The 25,443-nt window shown below is 39.6% G+C and overlaps 1 protein-coding gene across 1 annotated transcript in view; it reads left to right on the forward strand.

The window, feature by feature from the left end:
* Positions 1-25,443, forward strand: part of Sfl (N-deacetylase and N-sulfotransferase sfl) — a 371,012-nt gene that overhangs the window by 104,123 nt on the left and 241,446 nt on the right. Inside the window, exon 3 of the mRNA XM_072002119.1 lies at positions 9,757-9,908. The gene's annotated coding sequence lies outside the window, so the exon portion shown is untranslated. The remainder of the gene's footprint in view (positions 1-9,756; positions 9,909-25,443) is intronic.

Here is a 25,443-nt window from a genome sequence, read left to right on the forward strand (position 1 = left end):
GATTGAAATAGAAGAATTCGATGATAACGGGATTGAAATGTCAGGTGTCCAAGTTTTTCGGCAAAAGTAAATATTGTGACAAAGAAAATAATTCTTCTAATTATTTTCATTTTAAAATTGTACATATTTTCATAAACTATAAATCTTATTCGAAACGTTCATAATAATGAACTTGCCTGTATACATTCAGTCGCAATTATCGTAAGTAGTTTAAATTCAATAAAATCTTAGTTTATTTTAACTTGAACGAGCAATTTCAGCGAAGTAAATCCAGAGTTTCATAAAAAAAAAAAAAATTGTGACCCGAAGAAACTGTATTGCTCTTCGGCAATCGCGTTGAATGACGATCGCGATTCCTGGTTCCGCTCGTAAAGCTCCTTCCTGCTCGCTTCGGCGTCATGATTTAGGACGCTGGTAATTCTTCCGAGATGCTCGGAAAATTTTTTTTTCCTTTCCCGTGACGAAATTTATCGCGCTGTAACTTACGGAAAGTAATGCGCGTTAAAGACGTTTCCGGCAAGAAGAACGCTCATACGTTTCGCGTTAATTTCCTTCTTCTTATTTTTCTTTTCTCTCTTTCTCTCTTACTAAACGAGGCTAGTTACCGGTCAAATTTATTATTGGATTACTGGCCACCTTTTTAATGGCCATTTCGTCTAATTTAATCGGTCCTCTTACCGCACAATCGCCCTCGAGTTTCATCTTCGTGGGTTCGAATGCCACTGATTTCTTCCATTCGATTTCACTTGGTTAGGAAAATTATTTAATGCAAAGTGGTGATAAATATTTAGTCAGCAAATTCTAGAAGAATTTACTGTTCTTTAGGTATTAGAAACGCGTAGAAGAATATTGAAATTTTAGGGTGAAGTTTCGTCTGGATAATTAATTTGAAAAGTCCGTACCTTAATTAATACCTTAATTTTCCTCACGATTTAACCCTCGTCCAGTGAAATGTAGATCATTCTTGTCACGAGAATGAAAATGAAACGAAGACTCAAATGGAAACATTTCTTAAACTTAAAAAATAAAATTGTTTATATAATTTCGCAGCACGTTAGCATGTAATATTGTAACACGTTCGAGAATTAATTTACGATTACGCGTTGCATATAATACCTTTTGCAAGCTAAGCCAAAGTTATTTAATTACTATACATTGAATATACAAGTTAAATTCCATTAATTTCAGCCTCTACTATGCTACTCATATTCTTCACGCGTAGTTCGCAAAACTTTCCCACTATACTACAAAACAAGGAGTTAAAAATCGACGAATCGAAACAAGCCATTACTCGACGACAAAGAACCGCGCAGCAGCTCCTAAATAACAAACTTTCTAATAATCTCTACAAATTCGAGCATCCTCGATACACCAGTCGTTGGACTACCTTTACAACCATCTCGCGCACAAAACAAACGCCGAGTACTGTAAATCACCGTGTACTGTATCGTACAACCTTCCACCGACATCGTCTTTCAACTATCTTCCCCTGCCTTCTCCCGGCTATTGTTTTCATCCCACGGAGAGGGTAGTTGGAAAGTTACCGGGCAATTTCTCGACAGAAAGGGATGCAGCGTTGCTTGTACGCATATTGTGTATCGGCGCCGGCCACCCCTACGCACGGCTCATCGCTTTCTTCGTCGGTTCTCGAACGCGTTCCATTCAAAGGGGGATGCTCTGCCAAGTCGTACGTCGTGATCGCCACAACAATGCGGCCAAAAGTTGTCCAAACTCTCGCACCGTCTCCTCTACGCCGCCAAAAGGGTCGAACGAGGTCGAGAGGGTGTGAGCGAGGGCAAGAAGAAACGGTGCAAGTTGGCGGCGGTCGAGCCACCCCCGTGTCGGGCGGCGTGAACACGCCGCGTCGTAAATCGGCGCTGGAAGTTCCGTTGGCTGGCTTGTAGACTCGCCCCGCCCCCTCGCCATCCTCGCGGCCGGAAAACTGTGAAAGTTAAATTAATTAGCGGAATCTCTATCGGAGCGGCGCGTTCGGAAAAGGTTCCGCGATGTTTTCGAAGCGGCGCGCCTGTTTGATCGATGCACCCGCACCACTTTGCTTCTGAAGTTAATTTCCTTGGCCGACACCAACGGCGAATTAATAAACGGGAATGATCATGGAATTTTTGTAATAACGAATGGAGCTAAGAGTTGTCGATGAAAGTAGCTAGGGAAAAATGGAGAAATTGAGTGTTTCGGGTGGTCTGACTAATATCGCGCCATTCTACTTGCAGTGGGTCGCTCGATCTACGGGTTGCTGTTGAACGAAATAAGTGGACAAAAAAAGAAAATTAAATTTCGGTGGCCTGATTAGTATCACACTATTCTACTTACTGTGGATTACTCGAGCTAGGGGCTGTACGTTGCGGGAAATAAATAGGAATATAAAAAGGGGAAAAATGAGAAAATTGAGTGCTACGGGTGGTCCGATTATCGCTGTATCACGCTATTCTATTTACTGTAGATTACTTGTTCCCATACATATATATGGATGTTATTCTTTCACAAAGATGATTGTATAGTGATTTTCGTATCTATTGTGCAATTTTTGCCAGTGTTATTCATATGTATCGTTAATTTTTGTCTGAGAAAGTAGAGTAATACAGTTTAATAATAATACTAAAATTTAACGTAATGTATTCAATTTAAATTCCAAATACGTAGAGGGTGAATTATTTTGTAAAAGGTCGGACATACATAATTCACCGTAGCTTGAATGATGCACTTAACAAGAAATGTTGTCCCTTTATTACAAGAGCACGATATATAGTATCCTTTAAACTACGTTAAAACGTATCTTTTCGATTATGAAAGTGGTCTAAGAAAACGTCCATCTGCTTCCTGCTTTCATTACATTCTCGTAAAAACCTAAGCCAAATGAGAACGCAAAAAATATCCGCTGACCCACAAAGTACCATTTTGACACCGGCAGTTCGTTTCTTGTCCTTTCACGAAGCTTTATTCCTCGTTCATTACGAAGATGACCTGATAATTTTGCGCAACGAAGGTCGAATGCATGAATTAAACAACCGGAAGAAGGTGTCTCGATACAACAGAACTGATTTACCTCGTACGGAAAGGACGCATCGCGAAGAGGGCGGAAGCGAGCCTTTTTCAGCGGAGAGCGACGTCCTTCTTACGTGCTCCGTAGCCAGTGTAATGGGCAAAAAATTGTACTTCATGGCGGCGGTCTAATGAGATTTTGAATTATGTTGTAGTTGCTCCACGCTCCTTGCCACCCCGGTCCCTCTCGATTCATCACCTCGACCCTCTCGCTCTTCTCTCTCCCCTTCCCATCTTTCTCGTGATTATACGCGACCAGATTACTGTGAAGCATGGTCGTGCTGCTTCTCTGGGTCTTCGTAAAAATTATTGTTAGTGCAGCGATGTAATTTTACAGGACTCGCGAGTGAAATTTATAAGTTAGAGCGCTAATATCACGTCCTCTTAGAGCTTTGCTTTAAAATGGTAGGTAGATGCTCCATTTTTTAAATAAAATATTTAGAGTTAAGTATTTAATGTGTAACTATTTATTTAAATATACTACACGATATTTAAATTTGATAATTGTCCTAAAGAAGTGAATTTTCACTGCAAAAATATCTTCTACTCTAAAGACTAACGAATGCACCGAAATCCTAGAGCCTCCGAATAATAAAACCCACGTTTCCTTTACCTCGTCAACCATATCCGTATTGCTAAGCGAAATCCAAATAACGAGATCCAACTACCAACCTTCGAAAGCTGGCATAGTCCGCGAAATAGTTAGAAGGTACACAACATCGACCTCAAGCCCACGTCAATGGTTGTAAAAGAAAATTCCAAGAGGAATTCCAAGGACGTCTCTGGACGTCTCTTCGATTCGTCGTCGTTTCTGGTTCTGTGGCGATGCACCCGTCGCCGATACACGACGAAGCGAAGATGGGCTGAAATCGAATTCGTAATTCCGGCTGACGTGGCGAGAGGAAACAGCCGAGGCCTGGGTGACACGTGGGAAATCACGGTAACCAGTTCCATGTATTTCTTTCGTTTCGATCGGTTCGCGAATTTCTGGTGCCTCGCTGCCTCCCACCTTCTTCGTCTTCGTCGCCCTTCGTGTTCATCCACGTTCGCGAGTCTGCATCGAGGTCACGCGAAGCTTGTCGATACGATTTCTGGGTCGACGGAATTTCCCACGAGTAATCGAATCGCTGTCGACGGAACACGCGGCCGTGTTAACGATAATGGCTACCGATAGCTCGCAGACCTGCCGAGGTGTTATGTGCCATCGTGATATTTCTCAGACGACGAGGTGTCGAGAAGTTTATTAAAAATTACATTTACCAGCAGTGTCGGAAGGACGTGGTGCGTTAGTAATGTACCGATGCTGGGTTTAACCCTGTCACGTCTCTTGGGTTTCCATCCGCGTTCGAGTTCTCCTATATTTTTAGAGATTTTTATGATTTATTTACGGAAATAGTTGGCGTGTGATTGCATTGAAAAGATTTGAAAGATTGACAGATTGAAATATACACTGGCTCGCGAAAGTATTTCAAAAGTTTTATAACCATAATGTATTGGTTATATAAAGCATTTTGAATGTAATGAGACACGACTGTTATGACTATACTGGTCGAATTTGACACAAATCTAGATTTTATATGGAAATTATGAAATATTTATGGGAAACATATATTTGGTAAGAAATTAACATACGGTATAAATAGTATTCGAAACATATAATAATTGTTAAATACGAGCACTGAAGCTCTTTTTAAAAGATCTACGTCTTTCGATCCGGCAGGTTGTTTTCATTTTCAATTATATTAAAATTCGTCCTTTCCATCATAATTTTACAGTAAAATCAGAGAACCAACAGAAATATACTTATCATAATTTTCTCCTGCCATCTTCAGACATAAACATTATTTTTCTTCGTTTAATGCATCCTTCCCCTTCTTACGTTATAAAAGGTAGAACCAAACGAACGAAGAAAATTCTTTTCAATTTCTTAAAAAGCCACAAACTCATTGTTTCCGCTACGTAAATGGTCAATGAAAACCACGAATTCCCAAGTAATCCAAAACTCCCCCATGCTTCTATAGAATACAAATCTCGTTCACGCTACGCTCAGATTATCCACCGGCTGCCACGAAAAAAAAGGAAAAGAAAAAAAAAGAAAAACGAAGAAAGAAGGTCGTCCACTTTTTTTTACGAGACGTTTCATGCGACAGAATAAAGAGAGGATGGGGGAGAAACGGGGACGAGCGCGTTCCCGTGGGCGAAAACGCGTCCACGCGCTCGTTCCCCGCGGTATATCGATATTCGCGACACGTAAGCGGAATTAAATTTCCCGCTGTTGAAAATAAGGAATGTCTAAATGAAAATCGACATTCCGTCGGGGTGGCGGCGTGGAAGTGGATAGGGTAATCTCGATGACATAGTGGACTAAGAGGAGATTTCCAGCACAGTGGAAATCAGGGTAGTCGCCTCCAATATATATTCGTACCCACCCTGGCGACGCAGGAAACGAAGGAGAGACACAAAGACAGAGGCAGATACGTAGAGAGAAAGAGAGAGAGAGAGAGAGAGATCGAAGGAGGTTTGGTGATCACTCACACATTCCTAGGAATCCTTTCTACGAGCATGTAGGTCACGCGACCTGTGCCGGATTCTGGGTCGTTGGAATTTCCTACAAGCAATCGAATAGACGACGAACGTGACACGATAATGGAGCGTCGAAGACGCTCGGAAACGTCAAGAGTACATCGATTACCGCAACGACGTCGTCGGATGTCCACGATGATGGTGTCTGGGAGAAGCTTGCAGATGTACGGGAGGATGTTGGGGTATAATCGACCTGGTCTCAGATTGAAACGTTTAAGACATTGTAATTTGGAAGAGAATTGTGTTTTGAGGAATAGAAGAAATGGGAGGAAGATTGGAACGTTTACGAGATCGCAATTTAGAACAGAATTGCTTTTTTAGAAATTTTCGAATAATGTTGTTGTAAAATTACTTTTTAATCTTATTTGAGAAATAATCAATTCTTGAAATCAATTCTTTTACATAAAAACTAAGTCGCTTTATTTCAAATTAAATGATTTATCTGTTATTCCACGAAACAAATGATTCGTTGTATTCTAGTATGTTTATTTGCTTTTGATAGAATTTACGAATATGCAGTGTGTTTGTTTCTTACTAATACTGTTATACGCTCGCTACATCTGTTACTATCTACGCTCGTTTCGATTAACGTTCGCTAGTTTTATTACATGTTATTTCACGAACAAATTTTCAATTAACAGGTAAACTGATTATTTGCTCAAACAACCTGTTTCTCAATCTATTATTCTCACAATTATTCGCTTAACGTTAAACTTCTTTAATTGACCAAATAATGAACACAGCATTAATTGGAATACATCATTTATCAGGCAAGTTGGACAGACAATTAAAAAATATTTAATTAAGTATAATATTTCCAGTTGGTGTTTATCGCAACTTAAACTGTCTCACATTTAAAACTAATACACTGATTCTATCTAAAAGAGGAACTGAAATAATGAAATAGTGAACATTACAAATTAACTTAATTCTAAACTGATTAAACTAATATATTCCTGAAACTTCGTCATTCAAAATCCACCCAAACCGCATTTAAACGCGAAAATTAGAGGAAGGAGGCACACTGCAGCTATTTCGGTGTCGTAGTTTCGTGTACCAGTTAGAGCAATCCAGGCAGATCGTCGCGAGGACTCGAAATATAAAGGAAATCCCGAGGCGGCTGAAGCTAGTCGGCGATTAGGCAGCATCGAGCTTGTCCACATTTCTATGCACATTGTCACGACCGAGTAGACGATAGAGTTTCCCCGCAGTTGGCACGCGGCTCTCTTATATACAAGCTAAAGCCAAGTGGGCCGAGAATTTAAGGCCGAATTAAGTTGATAGTCCTGGCTCGAAACCGCGTGCACATTCATGCATACGAATAACAGAAGAGAATTTATTTTCGTATGAAAAACTCTCGTACCAATGGCACGCAATTTTAGGTCATTGCTGCTGGCCGTTCTCCTCGCGAATAACTCGTCGAAAATCGTTGCGACGTTCCTTTACCTCCTTCTCCTCCACTTCTATTCTATTTTCTTATATATTACATCTTATGTAACTCATAGAGAGGTTGCATAGTTTTTTGCAAAGCAAGACTCTTCGCCTTTGGTATTATGGCCAAATGCGACTGGTTTTGCATGTAGATTTGGAAACATCGATGTAACGAGGAACGTTCGAGTCACTAAGTTTTAACATCTTAAAATTCAATCTTGAACTTTGCACGAAATAATAAAATTTATATATTGTGAGGCGCCGTTAATGTTTCATATAAGAACGAAACTACTTTTCAGGTCCGGCGAGAAAATGATCTAGAATGAATGATCCAGAAAATGAGCTATCTTACCCTCGTAGGAATTTTACCACCGGCTATCCTCTATGAAAATCATTTATTCCGTCGAGTAAATTTTGAATGAGAGAAATCCGCCACTACGACGTAGACGAAATGGCGTTTTGCTGTCTCGCCAGCCGCCCTCTTTATTATGTGCACGATTTACTCTGGCGACAATTTTCATCCTTTTGTCACCTCCATCTTGAAAGCGAAGGACGCTTCCATGTGGATGTTAGGAACTGGAAGGTTCCTTCTCCAGTCGGCGTAGAATTTGCTAAACTATTTGCCCTGGTTTGGTGTCATTGGTAAGAGTCTCTAATTTGAGAAATAGTCTGAGAAATTATATCTTACATTATAAGATACGTATGATATGGACGAAACGATAGATTTATGATAATATAACGGAACAAGTGAATTTATAGCAAATTTTATCCGGACACAAGTGTTGTTATACTTATGGCCAGCTACTATACAGATTTAAATTAAAGATTTACTTGTTCTCTTCACGTTATATATTTTTTATATTTATCGCAACATATCAAATTATCGCGAGTGATAGATGAGATTTAAATTAGGTTTAAAGACGTTGAAGTGGTCACCACTTCTAAGAAGACTCTACGTCTGGTCTTTTTAGTTTTCTCAAGCACTGAAGTCATCGACAGCGTATAGACAAAAGACTGGGACGAAGGCAGATCATAAACAGTAGACAGGCGACGATGGTTTCAGGGCTTTCAGTCATAGGGTAACACTGCTAGCGTACGGATCTGAACCAGCTCAAATTATATTCCTACTTGTACTTACACTTCTGTATTAAAATATATTTTCTACTTTACAATATATCCACGCGTTCCTTTGTTCATACATCTAATAACCTCAACAAAAGGTTTGGATAAAACGAGGTTTCTAATTTAATTGAAAAGTATTGAAACGAATAGAGTTTTGAAGTCAACGCATTGTATTTTATCTACTGATGTTCCTCTATGTGGGAACATACATTTCGCTATATTTGTATTATATACTATAAATGTTTTTCATTCCTCGCATTCTAGCATTCTAAAGAAGACTTGAACTTTCTCTGTGATTCTTTATCAATTCTGCTTTGCAACCTCTTCCCTTGTTCATATTCTATTGTACCTTCCGCTTTGATATAGTACACTTAGGTGCAAAGTGCTCCTTTTAAGTGTCCGTATCCTTTCTCCGCGTTATTCGCATGATATTCTGTTTTCCACGTCCTCTTTTCTACGATTTCGAGTCTCCTCTTGGAATTTCTGAAGTGTCTAGTGCCTTGATGTACATAATACATGGCATTTACCATAAGCAAACCCTGTTATTTAAAAAGACGACATAAAATGAGTCATGATATTATTGTAAATATTTGATCTGTACTCAAGGATTCGTAAAAATTTTCCACAAAAAGCATATTTCGGTTTTTTAAATATAAATAAATATTATAATATCATGATGATGATGGTACGAAACAGTAAACGGTATGTTAAAATCGCCATTACTAAACTACAAACATTTCCAGTTGAAGAGACGTGCAATTCCAAGGAAAACGATATTTTCATAGCAGCGAATCAATTAAACGTTAAAACTGTTCTCACACGCTAAATGCTCGAAACGTAGATTCATCGCGCATCGTTAATTACAGCTTTCATTACCATCATTCCCAAGCATTCTTCTGAAGCATCTCGAACATCAAAGTCCCAACACCCTCGCCCTATCAGCTATCAAGTACCTCGAACCAAAACGCCAGCTCCAAAAATATTCCTCGTCACGCTTCTATCCTACTTTCCCCACCACTGTATATCCCATCTCATCCTGCCCCTAAAAATTCAATTGCTAATTTAAAATTACAAACAAACGACCACCCTTAAATCCTGCCTGCGAAACTCTTGCGGTTTTCAATTTGTGCCACGATCCAATCCCCTTTTCGCAAACCTTCAGAAAAAGCAAACTTTGTCGATTGTTCCTGATTGGAAAAATTGTCAAACTATATTTTTTAGAAATTGGAAATCACGGAACCATGGGTTAGGGGTAAGAGTTTGAATACGCGTGGATAATGAAAATTTCATTAAATTAATAAAATAATTGTAAAGTGAAAAATACAAAAATTTCATTCTTCTTATTTTAACGATTCATTGTTAGCTGAGACAACGTTGATCGCTCATCGTCTGCATCCTCTGTAACGCGATCGATCGTCGCGTAAAAACAGATCCAAGAATTAGTTAGAAATAATGATCTTGCATCTATTTATTAAACGGAATAAAAGTAAATAAAGAGAACAGAAGGACTGAGTTTGCAGTACAGTCGCAAAGTATGATTTTATTATTCATCGATTGCAGGTGCGGGAGCCGACGTCGGACGCGGCCGATATACTCCCCCGGGGGCTATTTAACAGCGCGGCCGAGGAACAGGGGATAAAGATCAACGATAGCTGCACCGGTATCACGCACACGAACACAAACCCAGAAAGGGGCGGTCACACAGGCGGCAGGTAAGTTTAATATCTCCATGTAGCAATGGTATACATTGTAACGCGGGGAGAAAGAGGAAGGAAGCCAAGATTATTGCTTCAATATTGCCCCAGTGTCAGGCGTCTGCGTAGCCTTCCGTTTCTCGACGCCTTTAGCTTCTCGAGTCTGCGACCACTCTTCTCGTGCCAACGTGAACCCGAGTTCCGATGGGATGGCGGTCCACCAGCTTCAGGGTAGTTTAAGTGCTCGAAGGTTTCAACGAGCTGCGTTTATTCAGAGTTAGAGGGTCAGTTTGTTATTCCTTTTTGAAATGGTCGACTTTCGTTTGTGCACTTTACGGGAGGATTTCGGGACGTTGCGTTTTTATTTTAGCGTTCGTTTCTGTTGGATGTTTGCAGATCTTTTTTAGAAAGTTTCTTCTGTAAAGCGAACATTTCACGTTTCTTAGACTTTTTATCAGGATTATGTAAAATAGTCGACAGACGCGTGAGATAGTTTTGCCATTAAAAAAGATTAATTACGTTAATTAAATGAAGGTTCCCAATGAGCACACTTCCTTCCTACATTTACATATACAACAATTTAATTTACATATTACCACGATGTTGTAAAAAGTTCCTCGATCTACCATTCTACCATTCTACCATTAAATAAGAAGATAGTTTGCAGCATCATCTAAGAATTAGAGTGAAAATTACCACACAGATTCCAATAAGCACACTTTTCTTTTAGGAGATTACGTTTTAATTTACGTATTACTAGAAAATTACACGAAAGTTTCCCACATTGATTTGCTTCCGTTAATTGAACATGACTATAGAAGCTTCTGATCAAAGAATGACCCGATTATCAAATTTACCAAAAAGCTTTCAACTCGAAGTCCAAATCTGTTCGAAGTTGTGTCGAATCCATCGCTAGCATCTTGCAGCTTGAATTCAAGTGGGCACGTGTGTGTACGATGGTCGCGCCGTTATTAAGTCATCTCTTACCAGTTATATCGTCTCTGGCGAGCTCTTACCCTCGCCTCTTCGAGTTTCTACCGCTTGGTCCGAATTAAGAAGCAGAATTTGAGCGATCTCGCGTCCAGATCGCATATATTTTATCCACAAACCGGATTGCGGAAGTTATGTTTGACCTGAACGATTATCGACACTTGGGAGATTGACGTTCATGCTGCAATTTGTCCGGCAAAGCTCTTTGTTGACCTTTCGCACTCTATGCTTTTTCCTAATCCCTGAAACAGTAAATTCAAACCTGTTTGCACTGTTTAATCGGTATTGCGGTGCTGGGAATTTTCGTTTTCGAATAAACGGTCCTGCAAAATGAATCATCTTGGGGAATTATCGCTATTCCTGTGATAAAACTGTGATATTCTTGTGATACAAACCGTTGCGTTTTGCGATTGGGACATTCAGTTTACAGAAATTTCAATTTTATGGGGTGGGAAACTGCGATGAGAAATTGACACGATTAAAAATTTAACACCAGAATTGCTAGAATCGTGTATTTGTATTTTTCATAAGAATTTTATAGATTTACGATGCGTCTGTGTTTTGCTCTTTTGGAGATTTGAATAACTTTCCATAAAATATTCAGATAAAGGCTTGTCCTTATTCTTTCGTTGTACTCTTCTTTTTCATCTTGACTTTTTTGACACACATTTTATAATTTAGTCTCAGCAGTCTTATAAAGCTTCGATTATTCTTCCTAATTTGTTTCTAATAAGAAAAGGAGGACGAAAGAGAAAGAATAGAGCGTCTTTCGTTTCAGGTTTACTATCGGTTATTCAGTGATTGAAAATCGAACGTCTATGTGCATTTTCAGATTCATTTACTTTACCGATACAGTCACGATGGTTAAGACACATTATAGCTGTAATACAATTTTTTAATATTTCGTATTACACGCATAATATATGTTCGTAAAAGATTATAATCATAGTATATGCATATACATACATGTATACAGAAAAGGTTTACTCAAGTGTTCAAATTCTTTTGCGAGTTATAGTAATACACCCCCAATTCCTTTGATTTGCATGATCCCTAAGAATGTTCGAATCCTTTCCGAAAATAACGCCGGAACCCCTAAAATCCACATCGTTGGATCGTCGTCAGAAAAACCATTGACCGTAGCCGTTGATGAATTAGCGGTGTTCGAACGAGAGCCAACAGGCAACAATCCCGCGGGCCAAGTCTCGGAGCATCGAGCGTCGTTTGCACGGTCTCTCCATTACGAGGCACAAAGAAAATCCTGCAAAAAGACCGTGCTCGATTGGTGCACGGCTCTTTTCTGCCCTCGTTGCGATCACCATCGAGCGACGATGTTGGACAGAGAACGAGAAGGTTGGTCGGTGCACTGGTGTACCACTCGGTAGAGGTGGATGGACGCAGAGAGGGTTGGAGAGGGTGGATCAATCGTCGTTGCGGAAGTGCGTTGATTTAGCAATCAGAGCAATGAGAAAGGGGTAGTGCAGCGGAGTGAGGGGATGGTCGGGAGGCAGTGGGACAGTGTAAACGCGGATGGAAAGATGAACAAGCAACAGGAAAGAGAGGAACGAAGGGTACACACGGAAGGATAGCATCAGGAGATTGGGGGAGGGGGGAAAAAGGACCGTGTGCCTCTAGTAATTACGGTCGGTACAGCGGAATCATTTGTTTGCGCATTGTTGCCGCAAAGCATTGTTGCGCAGCGGAACGTTCCACCACCATCGGCCATCATCCCCCACCGTTGGGGGCTCGATTCATTCGCTTCATTCGCTTCTCTGGTTGTTCGACTGGTCGGCCCCCGTACCAAGCTTCAAACGCATTGTACCCTTTACGGGCCGCCTTCTAGCAACGAGAGTGCGCTATATACATGGTATAGTATACACAGTGTAGTATAGTAATATATATATATATATATTGATTAGACTGGTACGTATGTATACATGTGCTCGTGTGTGGCCAATGTTGCTGGGATCAACGCTGTAGAAGTTGGACCAGACGAATTCGACTGCGATGACAAATTAAGCGGGCGAAGCTGCGGCTAACTAGTCCGTTGAAACAGCCCGCTCCGATAAAGAGCGCTTCCGGTAGCGTTTTCTGACTACGGTTCCAGCAAATCACTTTGGTGCTGCTGGATGATGCGTATCGTATACTGTCTAGATGGTAGTGTGGATGTTAAAAGTTTGGGCGATAGTATTAAAATAGACTATTAGAGATCGTATGGGAGTATAATTGTACAAAGGGCGAAGAAAGTTGGCATTCTATTTCAAATCATAAAATTGCGACGGAGAATAATGTTACAACATAATCGATCGTGAAACTAAAGAGATAATACTTTTAAAAATTGAGCCTTGATTTATATACAAATATAAAGCCATCAAGGGACTAAAGAAGCACAATGCCAAAAGCTATAAGCATTTTATTCGATTAAAATATTTAGTTTATATATACGATACATACATCGCTATGATATTCAGTTTGCCGTATGAGGAGAAATATTCGAGCTAAAGGAAACCATAAGTTATATCAACACGCATAATACGCACATAAAATTTATCTATGGTACTTTCGTAAGCCAGTGGAGAGTTTGGTGAATCGTAGTTGTATGATTGTATTACATGCTTTTCCTCTTTTGAAAGAATGCAGAGAGTAAACCGTTTTTGATATGTTTTTCCAGCGACGCGTTTGGAGACGTTCCAAGCAGCAAGCATTTCGGTGTGAATTATATGAGACGTAATCACTTTCTTCTGTGCCATCAAGCAAATGAGATTCCAGGGACATGAGATAGAAAAAATGTATCCAGGATCAAATCGTATGCCTCTAATTTGATGAAATGCTGGAAGCTTCTGGGATTATACTTTTATAGTCCCTTGATGATTCAGGGATTACCGTATAGAAAATTTCAACTCCTCCTATCATGTCTTTTCTAAAATTTCAATGACACGAACCTAAAGAAAATAATTTCTTAATGAACAATAATTTCTTTATGAAGGGTATCGTATACCGACTAGTAGAGGAACGTATATATTTTGCAAAGATCGCAAAAGTATTTAAGCTGTCAATTATTCATCATATTAATAAATCTCAATATTCAGTAGAACCATCTTTAACGTCTATGCGTTTAAAACGGCTACTCGTTTTATACTAAATCTTTACTAATCATACTTGTACATACTTATATAATAATGTCTAAATTCTGGTATGTCTTCAGTAAATGTCTATTATAGTAACTTTCGTATTGATTTTCCGATTGCTTTCCAACTTTATCAATATAATTTTTCTACGGTCTGTGTACAAATTTTCCAGAGTCAAATTATCTTCGTGAGGTAGCCGTATCTCATAAATATTTTGACCGAACCTAATCGTTTCGAGCGGAACGCCATAGAAAAAGGGTAGAAAGTCACCAACTGAACATCGACGAATATTACAGCCGAATACCGAAAATATCCGGTCAACGATACGGCTTGCGAGTCTCTCCATTATTTCCGCGTCAGGTACGAGCCTTCACAGCCATATTAATTATCGAAGATGCCGACCAGACCTGGCGAAGCAATTTTCCCTTGAAACGGCTCGGCTGGCAGCGCCTATCGAGGCGTATCGATCCCGCGTCTCGAATATTCGATACCCCGCAATATTTCGTAATGGATATTCAATATTTACGATGGTGGACAAACGAACTGATCGACTGGCAGCAGAAAAAAAATCACCAACGAGATCGCCAGCGTATGAAGTTCTGCAAATATTCTACGGGTAAAAGGGCGGCGCAAAACTCTCGGCCGTTGCCTCGAGATTGCTCGATTTCGTGACCGTTAAAAGGAAGCGTATCGTGAACCGGAATTTGCTTCCGAATTTCGTGATATTTCGGTGCACGAGGTGTCTGCAGTTTATCTTTTTTTCCCCTCTCTCTCTCTCTCTCTCTCTCTCTCACTCACTCTCTGTGAATATTCGTCACAGGATTGTTGAGGTTATGGATGAAATGGTAAACGATGCAAATGTGAAAAAATGGAAAAGGATTCGTTTCAGTGGGGTGGAATGTAAATCTCGCGTAGAATAAAGTGAAAAGAGTTATAAATATCAGTTAACTTTTTTTCATTTTTAAGGCCATTGTACGATACAGCTACTATCGTAAGTGTTCTCCAAATAATGGAAAAATAATATCTTGAAAAGCGTGACAATAGAATACAGACATCTTGACAGAGTTGATATTTTCAATTCCTATAACTTGATTTCATTAATTTAATTCTTTGTAAAGATTAAAACGCGATGCGATTGAAAGATCAATAGAATAGCAAATAATGAATTATTAAAGAGTACTGCAGACAACTTTCAATTGAACTCGTCTGAATGCTTGAAGTTTATTAAATAACGAGTATCTCTAAATTTCTCGTCAACCCTCTAAATCCAAATTCCGATCTCCAGCAAGGTGAAAGATTTTAGTTCAACAGGGCAAGATAATTTAACAAGAAGTACAAATTAGACCGGAAGAACTAATCGAAGAAGTACGGCAGTAGCAGTTGCGAGGATAATAATTCGAGAAACTAAATAACAAAACGTAGATCCTCCGTAGAATTCCTCGTACCCGTATCAGTTCTATCCATCCAATTACCATCCGGAGAACTTGCACGAAACATCAAAACACATTCTCCTATCCGTTAAGCATCTCGCGCTCGTCTGTCTCGTTAAGGATCGAGCGGTGAAACTCTAGAAAGACGCGTGCTGCCAGGATCCGGCCGGAAATACAAAGTTGTTGCCACGGCGTGCGAACTTGCACGAAATTAGCTTGGTCTAGTGGATGGAAGCGGGTCAAAGGTGAGTCTCCGAGGATGTATTAGCCGAAAATTCAGGCTGATTGAAGCGCATGCCGGCGTAACCCGCGTCTCAGCGAAGCTTCATAGGGCGGAACTCGAAATTTTCGAGCGAGTTTCGTGTTTGTACATTGTCTCTTTACATTTTGCCCTGTTCGTGGCTTTCAGCTACACGTGCACTCTCAAATGTCTTGAGAACTATTTTTAACGAAAGTTTAAGGTTTCAGTTTGCGTAAATCGCTATGTATGATATTTGATGTACATCGTGTTAATAAAATATAATGATTTTTCTAAGACTTTTGTCTATAGGTTCTGTTTCATAAAGGATATACTCTTACGTTCTAAAGCCTTAGAGCATATCCTATTTTTTATAAAAATTTAATATTTAATATAATATATTTTAAATTTAATAGATTATTTGATAGAATATTATTTGCTAGAATAGATGCTTTTTAAGCCTCTTAAGATGAAAGAACCATCAAGTCAAAAAAGATTCAATTACAAGGATCGAAAGCTGAATTACTAATAAGAGGATGAAACATAAAAGTGGATCTTTCATGGAAATCTTCGTGGAGGAAGAGAATGTCTACGAAACTCGTAAAACATGCAAGCATTGAAATTTAAATCGTCGCGCTTTATGGATTGTATGTTGCGTTATATGTTGCATGTGAAAGAGACGAAGACTTTTAGGGGCCATTACTATGGGTTCGTTGAAAATTTAATCCTGATAAAAAATGGACGCTTCCCTTGAGACTCTCTATAGCGGAGCACTTATCTCTTTGTATTTCCAAGTTTTTATGCTTTCCTTTCTTTTTTCTACGTTAGATAAATCGTCGGCAATCTTTCTGGTTTAGTCGGGGCATTCTATTTGCACGATTTTTATCCGTTCGATTCCCTCCGCGAAAGTAGGACGACAATACTTGAAAATTCAAAGTTCCCTTCGACAGTGTTTATCGTTGGTTTTATGTATAATTTATGTGTTTGGTTCGGTGGGAAATTTATTCCGGTCGATTTCGAATCCAGATTTACCAACGAACGACGAGTGGACCGAGATCAAACGCGAATATTCCTTTCATTGCTCGCAATTTGTACAGCTGTCGATTTTCGTGCCAAATATCACCGGCGATTCTCTCTTAACTTTCCGACCAAATTCTAAGTTAAACGATGTTCATCGACGCGTTCCGGTGAATTGCGACCCGGGTTAAAGTTTCGTTCGTTAAATTCCGCCCCGTCATGAAATGAATCTGGAAATATACTTCCTTGTTTCTCTTCTTGCGCTCTTCGCGACGCCCAACCATTCTCCTACAAGTGTCTACTCTTCTGTTAACTTTGCCTGGAAGGTATTCTTCGAATTCGTATAAACTTCTTCGTAATTACGATCCGTGGATCGTTATCCAATCCTTACAGATCGTATTCCGTTGATTCCTAAAAAGTATAAACTTTTGAATTACTCTAGAATCAACTAAGAATCGATAGGTTTCTAGATGCAATTGAGAATTTTCCATTTGCCAGAAACTTTACTAAACCAGGCTACTCTGCTTTCATTTCCAATAATTACGAAATAAGCACAACAAATATCAGGAACATGAGACAATTCGGATATTTTTAATTCATCTGAGAATTCTCAGTTCTAACAAATTGGTAGTAAATCGGAATACCCAGGATAAGATTGTCTATATCTTTACTTGCAGCAATTACAAAATGAGCGGAAGAATCTCGAATAAAATCTTTATTATATTCGCATACCTGGAACGTTCCAATTTGCAGTTTTGCGTGACGATTGAAATAGATTCCACTCTTCTTATCGCACTATCGTTGGTATTCTTTCGAGATCGCAAGGAAACGCGAATCGAACGATTTTCTCCGTCGTGTAGCCACGAGATCTCTCGTGCGATCTAAGCACGCCATTACGCCGCCGGAAGGACGTTTAATCTCCGTGGCTCGAGCGTTTCAGCGTTTCCTAGAGGCGGACGAGAACCAAGACGATCCGTCGAGGATCTTTGCCAGCATTTACCGCGATTTTCTTCTCCGACCTCGCGACATCCCGTCTGATCTCCCTTGATCGTGCCCTTTGCTTTCGAATCCGGACACCTGTTCGCAGTTATATTCGCCAAAAGAACGCCTCACGATCTTCTGTTACGAATTTTTTCCAGATAGAATTTTTTCAATGTAAGATCTTTCAAGATACGAGAAAGAAAATTGAACGAATCTGATTTTTAGCCCAGTTCTAGGATAATGAACCTTTGAGTGTGGTTTTTATTTCATTTTTTGATGATTTAATTTTTTCAATGCTTTTTAATATTGCGAAGGAAATATTCTTAACTATCGAAAGCAAAAGAGGGAAGTTTCTTGCTAATGTTTTGTTTATAGAGGAAAATGGATGATTTACGTTTTACTTTTATTTTATGGTAAAAGGGTAGATGAAATTTAAAATTCAAATGTGATGTTTCTGTACAAAGGTTTGCTCGAAATGTTATCGAGATTTGAAATTACTTTCTCTGATTTATATCTTCGTATGTAATTTCATCAAAAATCCTCCAAACCAAATTGCCATGGAAACGGACAGGTCTTCGTACATCTCTGAACAACTTTTAAGGAAATTCTACGTCAATAGTCGCAAATCAGCGATGGACAACGAGAGTCCAGCTAATAATAATCGACGAAGGGTAGAACATAAAACGATATTTCATCAAAATTCATGTATCGAACGAGACATTCAATTGGTGTCCATTAAGAAGCGGAAGATTCGATAAAACTACGAAACAACTTAGAATGAAATAGAATGAAAGGTAGGCTTCTGGTAGAAGCTACGTCTACGAAGAGGATTTCTTACGCTTGTACAGGAATCTAATGAACTCCCAGGCTGTCTCATTGCCTGCTGTCGCGCGAACTCGTGCACGAGCAGCGGAATAGATATCGGAATAGAATTTTCCTTCCGCTACCAGCAGCTTGGACTCTGAAAATTGCTTGTCAGCTGTCGCGATCGTTGGTTCTCGTTTTTCGTTGGCTAAATCACCCGATTCTTTTCCTCCTGTTCGGCCATGCTTGCAAATTGACGTTGTCTTCCTCTGTGAATGCGATTCTAATAGCTTTCTGATAGGAATAAACGTTTGATCGTTAAATTTGTGGAATGTACGGAACGTTTGGAGTTTAGGAAGATTTTAGGATCGATATTAAAAAATTGCAGAATGTTGAAGATCTATTTGACGCTTAAGAAATTTAAATCTTAATTTCTTCGTTCCCTCTTTAATGTTAAATCTTAGCATGATAGGTCAATCTATTTTAGATGCTATTAGCACAATTTCTGAGGAGATTTTCTGCAGCTACTAATTTTTATCTCTAAAACGATCTCGCCTTTGAGGAAGATTCTCTAATCTTACATTCACGTCACATGTTCTGTCCCTTGCATTAAACAAGAAATTAAGAGCAAGGGAAAAGGAAGGAGAAGTGAAAAAACCAAGGAAAACGAGCTTTATCTTGTTCTTTTTTGCGCAGACCTTTAGGTTTAATCGTGAGACATCTGGAGTGTCTTTTTTGCGTGTCCTCCTCGTTACCAGAAACACCATCCTCATTGTAATGTTACAAATGGCCTGACACCCGACGCTGCTTTAAAACTTTTTATCAAATGTTGAAACATTGCTTACCTTTTCTGACATGCACAACCGCTGTGTTTTTAAATGTTTCCATTACCCTGGACCACAGTCATATAGAAGATTAGTAATTAGCTTTTTTTTTTCAGCTATGAAGATGGAAACACGCAGGTTTGAAATATAATATATACAAATTATTTTCGGTATTTATGCCTTTCGGTAGAAATTTCCTCTATCTGAAAGGAAATAAAATCATATCGTTTGTAACAACGATAATTACTTAAAAAAAGGTAAAATGAAATTAAACCAAAATTTTTATTATACTCTGTTCCATCCTATTCTATTATATTCCATTTTGTTCTTATAAATTACAATCCACACTGTTCTTTTCTATTTCTATAGAAATCTAAATTTCCTTTACCTTCTTACAAACAAAAAGATTACGATTCATGTTAATACAATCATATTCATATAAAATCGTCTTCGGAAGCAATTTTCCCCGCACAGCATCCACCAATCAATAAGATACGTTTGATCATCGGCCGTAAAGTGGCCGATCCGCCATCGACAGGATTCAAATCAGTCTGAGATCAGCTCATTAAAGGAACACAAAAAGACGGAGACGTTCGTGTTTTTCATTCAATGTTTCCATTCAAACGATCGCACCTGTAGCTTCCCGTCGCCATTTTTAGCATTTGCTAGAAAGAAAGGTCGACGAAAGTTTCACGACACCAAGATTGTTTCTGCAAAATGAAATAATTAAATGCATGGCTATCGAGAAGCGCGAGGAGTAATTGGTCGAAGCGACGAACAAGATCGAGTCCTCGATCGACTTCCGAATGGCGATCGTGAAACTTTTACGAGCCGTAAGCGGCAAGTAGCTGGAATCTTCCTGACACCTGTTAAAGAACCTACATATTATAGTTATCTACTATAGTTCTCTGGTCTGATGCAAATCTATGAAACGATCAAACTTTTTATTAGAGTCTTTTATCGCTCTTGAATAATTTCTCGTATTAATTATTCGGAAGTCGATCTATTAGGGCCGTGAAATAATGATCAGTAGCGCTATTCGTTGAATGACCGCCGTTCTACTCGGAGACTTTACAGGGAACCTTCTCCATTTTCTACTTTCTATCTAAATTCTACTTCTATTTAAACATTTTTCTACTATATGGAATTTTTTAATCCTCCTGCGACCCCTTTTATTATGCCGCGAGGGCAGAGAAATTAGATCTGCCAAAGAAGAAAAGAAGAAAGAATGCATGAAAAATGTAAAGATATGAGAACTACCTACAATATAGGTTCTATCTGAAATCCATCGAATCATCTAATTTGAAATCGTGGAATATCTACGTGTCGACGTCCAGAGAAAGATCAAAGTCTATCTCTTAATATAACCAATCTTTTGTGTCTACACAAAGTTCAAGTTTCGTTTCAAGCCTATTTAATAACAAACTAATAATTTTCGTCACCTCTCAGGCCCGTTCGAGGCTTGTTAAAGCGCCGGAAGTTATCGCCGTGTCTCGCCAAATCCATACACCGTTTCTCTTCTCTGGTGCAAATCGATGGAACGAGTCAACTCCCAGGTCAATTATCGTGCGACGTAGCCTGCTGGTTTTCGGAAACCAACCTCTTCGACTTCATTTCCCGTTCTCAGCCGCATTGAAATCGTCTCGAAGGCTACCTAACGCTTCCACGTTGCGGCAGGATGGTCTTTCTCGCGGCTCTGAAAGCCGTGGAACAATGTTACCGGATGCAGATGAGACTCGATTCCCTCCAGGCCGCCCCGACCTCTTCCTTCTTGATCCCGAGGATCGAGCGGAATTTCTCAGAGACGTAAGAGAGATCTCGCTTTCAGACATCCAGCCCGTTTTGGTCGCCGTCGTCCTTGACTCCTCTCGCTTCTACCTCATTCGGCATGGTTCGATTTCTTGTCACAGGGAAATGAGGTTCTGAATGGATGCTGGTTCGTATTCAAGTCTACGTTTCTTGCTATTTGAGGCTCGTCCTTCTTGTTCGGGAAATTTCAGCCTGATGAGCTGATAGACGTTCTTCTACTTTCGGTATCTTGCCTTTTGCTTTTCAATCTTTCGATGCTTCTTTCGACTAACGAATGCTCGATCTACGCTTTGGGTGCTACATATTTTTCTATTCATTTTTCTTCCTTGTTCTAGGCATCGATTTTGGAAGGAAGAATTATCGTATCTGTTAATTACGTAGGTAATCGTATGAGTTTATTTGATCCACCGTAGACGAAATGGATAAGTTTCTTTCGAATTTGCAAATTATTATTACCATCCCAACAAATTATTGCAAATTATTACTATTTTTATTGTAGGAAGCTTCAAACGTTTGACTGAACCAATGATTGTATAATGTACTAGAAACGTCAAGGAATATTTCAATATATTTTTCATATATTTCTTTGAGAATCTAGAACGTTACAAAAATTAGAATATTATATGTCTCGGTGTATTTATGAAGGATTAATGGTACATTTATCTTGTGTTAATATAATACATCAGGACGATAAATTTATCATCGAAACAAACAGGACAAATAAGCGTCGTTTCACATGTATTCGTATCTTTCCTCAAAATAAAACGCCATTCAAAAAATTTCAAACTTATCAGTTCACGCTTCAACAACCTATTCCGAACTTTCTCTAAATTCAATACCCCTATTTGCTTTGCAATTTTTCCCATATTTTCTGATCGCGGAGCACAGTTTTGCTACTTTTCTACCAGTTTCCACCGTCGCTTGTCCGCGCTGGCAGAAAACTTTCCAACGCCCAACCGCCTCTTTCTTTTTCTCTTTTTCTGAATGCAGAATTTCTTGCCACCGCACCGGTCGCTTCATCGACTCCATTCTCCATTCAGTGTCACCGTTTGCCTAACGGTGCATCGTGGCTCGCTTTATCGCAGCGTCGAACCGGAAGTCCGCGGTCGAACAGCCACCAAGCTTCGATCGTCGGTTTCGCGGTCAGGTCTCGATGGTCCATCGACCTATTTGTTGCAATTTTTCCTCCTGTCGTTGATTTACTTCATTATAAGCCGGTGTCGCGAAAAATTCACGCTGCTTACGGTCAACCGTGTACCTTTTTTCAAAAATTTCCACCAATTTCGGTTTCTTCCTCTTTTCTCGATGCAACCTTGAACTTGATTTCTCATTGGAAAAAAGAGGGAGGCCGGCGTTTCAGTGGAAAATCTTGTGACAGTTTCTTTGGAGATCTCGCGCTGTTTTCCTTGATTATACCTCATTATTAGTAAACTTGAAATTCTCTCGTGAGAAAGGACTTTCTCCGTCTTTTACACAGCTATCTTCTATTACAGAATTTCGTTTTTTTTTTTTTTTTTATTATTCTGCCCTTAATTAATTAATTCTGTGAATGGGAGTTCGAGCTGAAGGATTGTAGATTGCAAAGAGGATGAGTTTTGGAAGATGAAATACTTTCTTAAAGAAGGAAACGCTAATTATCTTAGCTAACTAAAATTTCCTAATTTCGAAGGGTCTTCCGTCTTCCATTTTAAATTCTCGCCTTATTTTACGTCCCACGAATTTGGCTAAATGTGAAGAGGGCGAATCAATTAGATTCGAATATGTGATCGGATAGCAACAAAACTTTATAGCGCAGGATCTGCTAACTTTGACAGAAGACAGCAAAGAAAGAATGAATTTGTTCAACTAATTTATCGATATAAATATTAAATTGTACTATATGAAATGTCTAATTACCAGCACTCATATACACTTGTAAATGTCAAAAAATTCAAATCGTATATCAGAACGAAAATTCTACGCCTTAAAATACAATAATACAAAAAAATTTTTTCATATTTACCGAAAGAAAAAACGTTACGAATAATGAATAATTTAACGATCGTTGCAAATATTAAATTTTATCAATGCATGACACATAGCAATTCATTTCAATTATACAGTAAAACACGAGCAATCGCAAAATGAAAGCAGTATTTTTTCTCCTCGAATCTTCCCTCGAGTTCCCACAAAGACTTTTCGTTCGTTTCAGCGGTGAACAATTTCCGCAAACAATTTAATAATATTATCCTAGGATGCGCACGCGTGCGGGAATGCGGCATTAATTGCAGCGAATCGTGATATATAATTAACGGGGGTGGGCTGCATGGGCGTATCGCAGTCGGCAACGAACGACCGAAGTGGGTCGGAGCGTTTCGTCGACGTTACATTGCATTACGGGACATAATTTCCGTTTATGCGCCGCAGTATAACACACAAACAGCGACACGGACGCGCACTCACCGGTGCACACGGTCCAATAACTCGGCCCGTCTGCGAGACTTTTGATCGCGCGTGTATTTCATCGCTTTAATACAGAGGCGAGTCTAGCCGAGCACATTGGCCCCGAGACACAGAAAGTTTCGAGTCGAACGAGAGACAACCCTCGCTAGAAAATATATGTGGTACAGCCAGCAGCGAGTCGGTCGAACGAAGTGTGTGGGATGATTAACGAGTTTTACGGCTCGACCGCCAATTCCGTTAACAGTTTTCTCGTCGCGAAAATTCACCGGCTTGAGAGAGTCTCCGCGTCTAACTTTGTTCATATCCCCGGACCCTGTAATAGCGGCTCATTTGCTAATGCGTTCATAATTTAATCGGTGCCACGGCTGGCCCGCGGAGTACACGTTCGCAGCCGATTAATTCGATCGAAGTGACTTCCTCCGTGAGGGAAGTACATCTGGAGTTACCTGAAAAATGTTGAGTTTCTACGAGTAGTAGAATGTATTATAACGCGAAGAGAAACCTCTACTCGGGATCGAATATTTCTGTAGAGTTTGACGTGGTAAATGATTGTTGGAAAGACAGTAGATCTTTTGATTATTAAACAAAATCTGACAGAGTGTAGTGCGTTATAGACAGTAGGATTAGCAGAAGAGGATTTTATTAGGAAATAGTGATATTTTAAATAGATGATCTCTGAAGACACAGATTTTTCGGTTGATGAAATATTTCGAACTTTTAGCAATGGTAGAGTACTTCATGAATAGTGGAGATAATAATTCATGCTACGGTTAGTTCAATTTCTGCTTCATCTCGTTTATACCCTGGATTTCAAGTTTATTTCTAGCACACCAGAGTTTCTATATGAAGACATTGTATGATACGTTTAATAGAATTAGGTCCATAGTTTCTAAAAGACTAGTTCTCCGTTTTTGAGAGCAATCGGATATCGTAAAGTAAGGATAAAAATCCATTTTGCAAAACACGTTCACCAAGTCCAAGCTTCTTCCGCAATATGATTTGAACAATTTCTCGAATCCACTAATAATGTATTCACCGATACAAGAAAACGGGGTAAATACCATAACCGTTACTTACCACGAATGCCATATACCATGGAAACAGTCTTGGAAAGTTACGCGTCACGTTCGCCTCAAATAACGGCAACCTGTTAACACGACCGACAACTTGATTCGCCGTTGTAATTGCAAAGTTGATCGTCCCAGACGTCTATACCGCGTTGAGAAGTTCGCGAAGCGGTTACGTCGCTTTCAAGGGAGATGATTTACAGATTGAATTTCAAGCGGTACTCGTTACAGCACGGAACAGCTTCTTCCACCCTCTTCATCGAAGGAGTAGCCGGTGTTCGTATTAATTCGACGAATTTTTAAAAACGTCGCGGTAACTTCTTTCGCCGCTGGTCGCTTTGTATTTTAATCGACAACGATCCTTTTTATAATGACCGCTGGTTGCGCGTCTGCTATGCAAATGACACTCTCGGGGAAAAAATTGCCTCCTCCGTAGAAAACACGAGGGAATACCAACGAGATATCTACACAGCACTCCCACGCTTTCCTTTTCTCTCTTTATGTTTCTGCTCTTTTATTTTTCTCCTCACATTTTTTTCGTTTGTTTGTTGCTTTTGACGGAACACGGTCAGCTTGAATACCAAATGACTGCCTCTACCCTTGGGCTTGGTTCTTTGGCGAATCCTGCGCAATGATTACGAGCACGTAAGATTTGCGGGAAATGGAACACCCTCTTGGATCCGGCGGCGTTGCAATTTGAACCTGTGTCGTCCTTTGTAGCGTGTGCAAATCGACACTTCTTCCAGCCCTCGCTCTTCCTGTCGTTACCTTTTGTTGCTCCCTTCCACGTGTTTCCATATAAAGTAGGTGCCGGAGCTGGAGA

This window comes from Bombus fervidus, chromosome 4 (assembly GCF_041682495.2).
Source record: "Bombus fervidus isolate BK054 chromosome 4, iyBomFerv1, whole genome shotgun sequence".
Lineage (NCBI taxonomy): Eukaryota > Metazoa > Arthropoda > Insecta > Hymenoptera > Apidae > Bombus > Bombus fervidus.